Consider the following 9,579-nt stretch of genomic DNA (forward strand, 5'->3'; position numbering starts at 1 on the left):
TCAGCAGAAAACCCTGGGCTGAGGCGCTGGTGATGAGACATTCAGTATCAGTTCTTGAGCAGAAAATGCCCCTTGGGCTAGGGCTGGGCAGGAGGCACAGGTGGTGCAGTCAGCTCACCCTTGGTGCTGGGGAGCAGCTCCTCTGCAATCGCTCAAGGGCAGTGAGACAGTTGGCAGAGAAGCCATCACAGCACTGAAATTAAAGTTACAAGCTGCTTTCCCATGGCAGTGCTGGGACATAGCATGGTGCTTTATAATTATGTTTTAGGAGCCTCCGCCCTCTTGCCCCAATATCCAGTTAAGAGTTGTACCCTTCCCAATAGCGATTGCAAACATCCTGCAAACAGGGGGAGGAGGCCAAGAAGGACCATTCTGCGTAGGTCAGTAGCAGGCTGCAATCTGGAGAAATGACTTTATGTCATCACCACCAGCTTCTCAGCCCTGTCGCCTAATTAATTTTCTCTTGTAGACTCAGTGACAGTGTATTTAAAGCCACAGGGAAAAATGGCTAGTGAGTGGAATGGAAATGTGGTGGGAGTGGAAGGAGAGGGAAAACCGAGATGAGACAGCAAGGCAGCGGACACAAACTCTGCAATGCTTCAGCCTGGACATTATTTCTATTGTCAACAACTGTGACGTGTTTAGAGTGAAATGCTAGGCTAAACGTGTCAGCAAGGAATGTCCTTTTTTCTAATTTGTTTTCCTAACCAATCTTGATGTTAGACTGTGTCTTCTCCAGTAGGGCTCCTCTGTTTACCCCTGTCTCATCCTAGGTGACACAGAAATTGCACTGAGAAAGGAATGCTGTTCAGTAATCTCATGATCTTTTGAAAGGTGGAACATTAGAACTGTACAACTAATAGTATTTTAAAATATTTTCTTGTTTAACTTTTGTGAACTGTTTCATAGGCTTCATAAGCCACTGCAGGCTTATGTACAGATTTTTAGGATGCAACTCCTGATTCAAACTTAAAATGTGTAAGACCTACGTTTTCACCTCCAAAAGTTTGTCAATTGAAATTTCCTAGTGGCTTTAAACAGCTGGCAAACCACTCTGAATGCCAAATGGCACAGACAAAATCAGGGTATTTGATTTGTGATGGATGCCAGCAGCATCTACTTTAATGAGGAAGAAATGTGTAGGTAACTGCTGAAAATGCTCTGGTCTACCACATTTGAGTAGGTAGTCCTTCCCTGCTGGGTTATGTTACTTGTCAGTAGGTTGCAATTGTGAAGGAAACATCACTTGCCCGTCACGCAGATCCTCCTCTGACGCTCTTTCCTCCTCCTCGTTCACTGGTGGAAGGAGAAGTGTTTCACAACTCTGCAGCCGTCCACTCTTTTCATGTGGGTATAAATTAAGGAAAGACCATAACCTTATGAGGGTAATTTAAAACAACTACTTTGCCCATCGTAATCACAATAATTGAATATCTCCAACAGGATATTAAAAGGATGTTTCTCCCTTCATCTGTGTAATAAAGAGTTTCCTTTTAACTTTAATAGTTCTTGTTGTATCATCCGTGACTAGCAGAATGTACTATTAGCAGCAAATATCATTTATATAATTAGAGATTTATGGGCTTATATTGAACACTTTACCAGCCTGTTTCTGTTTCTGTACACCTTAGTTTTCTCATTTGTTTTTGCAGCTAGTAAGGGCCTGGGTGGCCATTAAAATGGAAATTGTGAAAAATTTTCATATAGAAAGCTTTCCCATCAGAAAAAGCAGATTTGGATAAAAAAATCAAAGCAGCTTTTATGAACCAGTTTAGTTTAATAAAGACTTACACCTAGAAATGATTAGAACAGACTGTAACACTTCAGTTGCAGACTTAGGCACTTTATTTTGATATTATTTTTATGCATGTGAAACAACAAAACCAGTGTTGTTGGGGATGAGTTTTATGGAAGTTTTGATTCTGGTGAAATAATTGGGACTGGTGGTATCAACTAGGAGTTATTTTTCATTAAGGAAGTTCTTTACAGGAAAAAAGAAATGTGAATAGATGTGGAAAAGAGAAATATTCTTGAAGTCAGATGTAATGAAATGAAAAGCTAGAAGAAATGTCCATTCTTGTGGGAATGGTGAATGTCTTGTCAATTTGAAGAATGAGTACAAAACCTCAAGCTCTGTAACTGGGGCTTCAGCCTATTTGGCACGATCAGATGCTGCCTTAAAGTGAAGCCATGTACAAGCTGATACCCCAGCACTGGCTGCACTGCTCACCTCGAGCCATTGAGTACCGAGGACATCGATCTCCTTAGACCTACCTGAGAAAAAATCTTGGGACAAGGCTGCAGGGGAAGCACAGCCAGACCCAGAGACAAAGCTGAATAACAGCTTGCCTCTTTCTTCAGAATGGGAGAAGTTGCAACACGACCAGTTTATGACCAATGCAGTTGCTATTGCTGAGGATAATGTGTTGTAAAGTATTGGCTTCTGCTTCAATCCAAGGTGGCATCCACAACATTTCCTTTGCTCCCTGTGTAGTACAAGATGGATTACAAGCAAAGGGAAGAGTATTAATTGTATAATTAGCAAATGATTTAACCTGAAATGTTAGTATTTTATTAAGAGCTTTTATTGCAGCACAAACAAGTAGCCACTTCTCACGTAAAAGACACAAAGATTTTTGCTCATAGCTCTTCAGGAGTTATTAGTGTTAAAGCTTTTTCAAGCTAGCCTGGACTAGAAGGTTGACTGAGTGATCAGCAGCTGCACTAATTGGAAATCTTTGAGTCATCAATCAAGGAGGAGGTGGGGGCAAAGGACAAGTGCACATGTTCAGGACAAGAGTCTGCATTCCAGTTAATATTAACCTACATTTTTATCCACCCTTGTCTGATTACACTTGAAGTCTTCTGATTGATAGTAGAAATTCAGGACAGCTCATCTTTCCATAGCCCAAAGAAGGCTTTCCCTGAGTATCCTACGGAAAAAAAACCCTGAATCCACACAGAAATGATATCAGGGGTTACCGTTTTTTTTTTCTTTTTTTCCTGGGAAATGCAGAGTGACCGTGACTGGTCGGGTCAGTAAGTGAACTACAGATGGATCGAATGGTGTGGAGGGAGAGGAGGAGGGGGCCGTACTGAGAACCTTTCCTAGGGAAGATGTGACAGTGAGTAAGCGGCTCAAGGAGAGCTTGAAATGGCTGTTCATCCTGATGTGAAACGCCAGTATTTTGAGTACCGCAGTGGATTGCTCTCAATGTTATTTTTCATTTACGTCTTATTACTGTTGCAGCAAGTGATCCACGTGGGAGTACTGTGGGGACAGATTTTAGTGAGCTGCATGTACAAACTGGGCTTTCAGTGTTATAATTTGCTTCAGGAAAGTCGTCATCTTTCAGCAGTTTGTTGTGTGTGAGGGTTTGGGAGGAAAGGGAACCCACAGGGGACTGAGCTTAGCTGTGATTTATTGAGTGGAAACCTCAGTTTTGCCTACATGTGTGGATGTGAGAGATGAAAAGAAAAGCATGGCCAATAATGCAGTGAGTGCAGGAACAGGACACTGTAATCCTCCAGTGCCACTTAGCTCCTCCGAGCATCTGTTTCCATGTAAAATAGGCATAACAGTATCTTGTAGTTGTTGGGAGGATGCATATTTGAAAGGTACACTGAAACTGTGGATTTAGCTGTAACTGATTGCTAAAGCTGGCAAACAATCTGAGCCTGTTGTTCCTCAGGATGCCAACATAGCCACTCCTCAAAGACAACACCCAAGGCAACACCACCACCACCTTGATCTGAAAAGAAATGAAGAAGCTGCTTTCCTTCCTCTTACTCCCCTGTGTCCCAAAATCTCAATTTGCTCACGTCAGACACCGTGGTGATTGAAGCAGGTGAAGCAATACTGGCTTTTGTGTCCTTTCCCATGTTTTGGAGAAAGGGCAACTGTGACAGCACAAAATAACTTCATTAGAAACAGAAGCACGTTAAAAATACTCAAAATATTTTCAGTAACCTTTGTTGCTGATTCAGAGCAGCCTGCAAACTGGGTGCTGTATATGCTCTAGCAGAAATCAGCATTGCTTTTTCTTTGCAGGCCTGGTTGAAAGTTCAAGCTTTGTACATTAGAGAGGTTAAAGCCCACTCCCCTGTGATCTACAGTAGTGGTGCTGGTACTGGGGTTACTGCATTGCACCAAGGACACCAGGATGACTATCGTTGTCACATTGGCAGTGCTAGCGTTGTCATTCTCCTCCCAGTTTATGGCACCACAGAGGTTTATGGCACCTCAGTGATTACCTCAGGTGTCTTGGAAGTTGCCGCGTGGCAGAAGTTGTTTTGTTCTTGCAACTGAGCGACACGTTGCTGTTGCATGGGAGGATGATGAATCACGAAGGTGTTGGTTCAGGCTCGGCAGGGTTTGGCTCCGAGAAAGCACTAAACAAAGGAGCCTAACAAATCTTGTACAAAGCCAGGAAAACACTAACATTGTCATTGTCCAGGACAGGGACTGGCCCATGCAACAGATAGCAGGGTATGCACAGGAAAAATCCCTGGCTTCGCAGCCAGAGGTGCAGGGTAGCAGAGGCAGCCTCATCAAGTGACCAGGAAACAAACTATATTTACTCTGATTTTTTTTTCCCCTCAGGGATTACTCTGTATTTAACAAAAGCAAGACTCCAATGTTTGTGTGTGTGTGAGGGTGAACACAGAGACTAACAGCATCCAGACAACAGCTTTTGGAAGAACAGTGGCTTTAATGGATTTTAGGGCTTCTGGAAGAATTAGAAGCTTTGAAATTTGGTACCAGTTTTAGAAACATATGCAGACTTAAGGAATTAATTCTTTTAATCAATTTTTCTTTTAAGGTTGAACAGATTTATGAGAGTTTAATACCCATAGCGAGGGTTGAGCAGGTTTTCCTATTTCCTGCTAATAAAACAGGAAATAATGAATGGTGGGGCTGTATCAGTTACACGGTTTGATAAGACTGGTAAATAAACAAGCAAGTTAACCTATGAAACACAGTTCTTAAGTGAGTATGTGTGTAAATCTATAATTTCTCTAATGAGAGGCTGGGCAAGTAGTGATACATTTGGTTTAGGTTGTATGTGGCACAGATTAGTCTTTACCTCGGAAGGCAAACCTCCTTATCAGGGAGACTCCAGGTGGGAATATAAAGGTAACCAGCTGAAAGCTTGTCCTTTACCCCAGGTATCATGGGGCTATATCTCGAACCACTAATTTTCTCTTGCTTATTTTTAAACATAAATCAATCTCGACTGAATTTCAGCCCAGACGTTTAGAAATCCCTGTTCTAGATTGAGCTTGTCTGAGCCATAAGGATTTTTGTCCATATCAGAAGCTGTCTGATTCTCAAGTCTTCTCATTTGTCAATATTGGAAAGATCAATTTTGTCTCATAAAAATGAGACGTAACTAGAGCTCTTGCTTTCCCAAAAGCTGGCAATGACAGTGACAGTCTTTCAAAGCTGCAGAGAATGATCCTCTTCCATTTTAATTTCTTACTACTCCGTTAGTTGCACAGCCTCCTGCCATAGGTTATACCTCACTGATCTGCCTGCAAAGTGACTTGTGTTAATGCTCCCTAACTTGTTTCAGACACAGTCAGTTGGATTATTTCAAACCTTTTTTCCACCAAGTCTCTACTTTCCTCTGATTTGCGTTATTTAGCCTTGTTGATTAACAGTGACATGAATTAGAAAATGCTTCTGCAATCGTGGTGTCAACAGAAGAGCTGTGGAAGAAAAAAGCATCTGGGAATCACTTTTGCTGCTGTCACCAGACCCAGAAAAGGGCCCTTGTCCTTGCAATATGAAGAGCATCTCTGAGAGTTTCTCTAGCTGGGCCCAACCATGTTTTCATCAAGGTCTTTGGCAAGCCCTTCTTTAGGAGTATGTGGATATCATTTACTTTTTCAAAATACATTTAATTCTCTGCCTGCTTCCTTCAAAATCCCACAGACCTCCTTTAGAATCATACACATAAAGTGACAATATAAAGCACTCTGTGTAGCCCAAATGTACAGCCAGTTCTCCATTAATGCTTTCTCTGGTTTCAAAGGAAAAATCCATTGCACCCTGGGGAAAAAATAAAGATACAATGGTATATAAAAGTTTAAGATATTTTCAAGTGGACATGTGAAATATCTACAGGAGCTCAAGATCTTCTGGCTTTCTCAGTACAGACAACAGATAACCCAAACTAATTGAGCAAAACCAAGACCATTTGCCTATATTAATATTCCAAGTCATGCCTTGAGTACAACAGTTCTGTATTTGGTTTTGGGATTCTATCATTTTAAGAAACATTCTCCTTTGAAGCAGACAGCCAAAATTAAAATTATTTTCTACTAGTCTCAAAAAACAAATGGAGTTAGATGATTGGCACCACCAGCAGGAAGGATTGATTGAACTGAACTACCCTTTCTCCTTTCTTAAATCAAGAGTAGAAATACATTAATAAGGCAGCATTGGGGAGGCTTGCATGGTTGCTTCTTACACCATACCTGTTGGTAAACGAAGGCAGGATTGCACCTTTCACTGCAACTGACAGTTGGGTGCATTTCGTGTGAAATAAGTGTGCAGGAAACATGAAAATAAGGAAATTTAGAGAACAGAACTTTGAAATGGATCTGAGGCAGAAATTCAGACAGCTGCAGTGCAACCTCCTTTGACAGTCAATACTTTTATAGTCATCAGAATCTATGAGGAAAATAATGTCATGTGCTTCTCCGCTGAGGAGAAAGTGAGCCCAACCTGAGCAACTTCGGTGTAGACATCTAAGAGAGGTTAACCTATCTATATGTCTGTCTCACTTTCTCCTGATTTGTGTATCAATTTCAATAATCTCAGACTTTAAGGCTGTAAGGGACTTGCCACTACAGTCTTGCCTCTTGCATGATGCAACCATAAGTGTTATTTTTTTAATGAATAAAATGTCAATACTGCCAAACTCAGCCTTTGTAGTTTATCTGTCAGAAGAGTGAGATCACCTTTCCAATTTTTTAAATGCTTACTCTTTTGAAGGATTAATAGAAAAAAATTTAAAAAAAATCCAAGCAAACCCCCTTTGCCTGTTCTAATCCCTGGATCATCTTAAGGTGGGAAGAAAATGCTGCTCAGAATTTAGAGGTTTTGTGCATATTTTCCATACTGCTGAGTTGTGGTCAGCATGAGACTAAGCTCTCATACAGATCTGGGCATGTATGACCCACTGCTTTGTTGTTGTGACTGGGCACCTGTGAGACACCTCCTGACACAGGGAAGCCTGCATGGGCCAAGGATCTCCTCCCTGGAACAAGCTGGGGGTGACCCTCTGGGTACTGGGGACTACCAGGAAGGAGGGATGACTCTACACTCACGCTGCAGGGAAGGGGCCAGAGGCCTCTGTTGTCAGCCTCTGGCAGATCTCAGGCACCGAAAGTCTGTAAAATAAAGCAAGAACTGAAAAGATTTGGTTTTAGTGGCCTGGTTGGGAAAATTTTAACAAGTCACAGACCTGTCCTGGATTACTCAAAGTCATGAGTGCTTCATGAGTCAAAATGTGAGGCTTTACTGATACTGACACTGGTAGTATTGACATTTTCTATTGTAATATGAGTATACAGTTAATACTCATTTTGCTTTTTGTCAACTGAGGACACCAGGCATAAAGCAAGGACGAATCAGGCTCTAGACTTGGAGAAACCCTTTTGATCTCTTCTTTTCCCAGATAATGTTTTCTGGAATTATTGAGTAAAGACTTAATATAAAAAATCTCGTAACTGGCTTAATTTAAAAAAAAAAAAAAAGTTGTTAGAAAATAAATAAATCAAATTATATTGAGAAGCTACTAACTTTAATTACACCCTAGTTACCTATGGTCCTTGCATTTCGCACCCTGCCCACTACAGCTGAGTGAGACTAGTCTCTCTGAGTCCCTCAGAGCTGGTGACATTGCTGGATGCCAGCAGAGACATCTCTACAGTGCTCCCCATCAGCTGGCCTGAGGAAACCTACTTCAACCAGGCTGCCAGGAAGCACAGTAGTGCTAACTACTGTGTGTTAGTATGCAAATTTTTCTATATTTGTGGCTCCTGCAGCTTCTTGTAAGCCTGCTCCATGTGAAAGTGAATGGCAAAATCCCCTCTGACTGCATTTTATGGAAGGCAGTTCAATGATGGGTTTGTATCTGCTTTTCTAGCCCCATGAACCTGTAAAGAGGTTCATTAACATCTCCGCCTCCAGAGGTGACATGATCCTGCCTTCTGCAGTCAAAGCCCTATAATTTAACTGAAGTTAAACCTACCGCCACAGTCTCGGCTCAGGCTGGAGCATAGGAGCTTTTACTTCAGTTCTTTGCTTTACACCCCACTGAGCTTGACCTTTACCATGTAGATTTCTTAGAAAAAAGACTCAATCTAGTCATATGGCTGGAGTTTTCCACCCACCCCCCCAAAAAAAGACAAAACCCCTCAGTCCAATCTGCCATGCGTATTGCAATAAGAAGGGGACAGTGCACATAAGAGGAAGAATTAACCACAGCGTTCAGAAAAGCTACCACTACGTATTGGCACTGTTACCACCTGATATCTGTACAAACAACCTTCATGCGCAAATTTGTCATTAAACAGGCTTACAAGTGAACCTTCTGCAGCTCTAATAGAGTACATGCCTATTCTACGTTGAGCAGATTTTCCTTTTATGCACAAAATAGTCAAAAGAGAGTCTGTAGGAGCAATGCCTTTTCAGCAGGAAGACTGTCACAAGTTCAGCTGCAGCTTATCATGACCTGGAGTTCTTTGAAGTTTATCCTAAACAAATCCAAGTAAACAATAATTAGCTGTGGATGGGTGTGGGTCTCAATCAGAAGGCACAAAAGATTCATATTTATTAATATTCTTGTACCAGGCAAGTTTATCTCCCAGGTAGAAAAGTGTTAGGACCTTCAATGGCTCTCTTAAAAATATCTCACAAGAATCTCAAGGACGTTACCCCTTTTCAAACTTCTCTAGAAGAGGCTGTCTGCTTTCTCAGATTGAATACAACAGCCAAGGATAGTAGCTTCTAAAGTAAACCTTGAGGTATTGATGATCTGCTTTGGGCATTTCACTGAGGTTTTTTACATCATGATTTGCTTGTTCAAGCCGTGAGAGCAGCTCGAGCCTTTCTGCGTCTGTGGTGAGGAGGGAGGACTTCACTCTTTTAATAACATTTTGCAACTAAGAAGTTATTTATCATGTAGGAAAAATAATAATTTGTTATGTAAGGCTATAATAACTTTAAAAATTGATCAGTGAGTCCTCCCATGTAAAATCTAGTTGCTGACCACAACTTAGTTTTTGATGTGGTGGCTGGTTACTTTTTGAAGTTATGCTTTTCTCAGTTGTTTGTCTTAGAAAGCAATCTTAGCTTTCTGTATTATTTGTAGCTACATTGACATCTCTTTATTTCATTTCTAGAGACGTAGTTTTTGGAGTAAGAAGGTTTTAATCCCTGCTAGGGGTCATCTGGTAAACTATAAGCACATGTCCTTGGTTAGTTTCCTCTGGGCAGAGCTGGTTGAACCTTGTGGCTATAAAGGTGTGCTGTTTTTCAGAAGGAAGAGCTGTGAACATTAGTGC

Source organism: Nyctibius grandis, chromosome 1 (assembly GCF_013368605.1).
Source record: "Nyctibius grandis isolate bNycGra1 chromosome 1, bNycGra1.pri, whole genome shotgun sequence".
Lineage (NCBI taxonomy): Eukaryota > Metazoa > Chordata > Aves > Nyctibiiformes > Nyctibiidae > Nyctibius > Nyctibius grandis.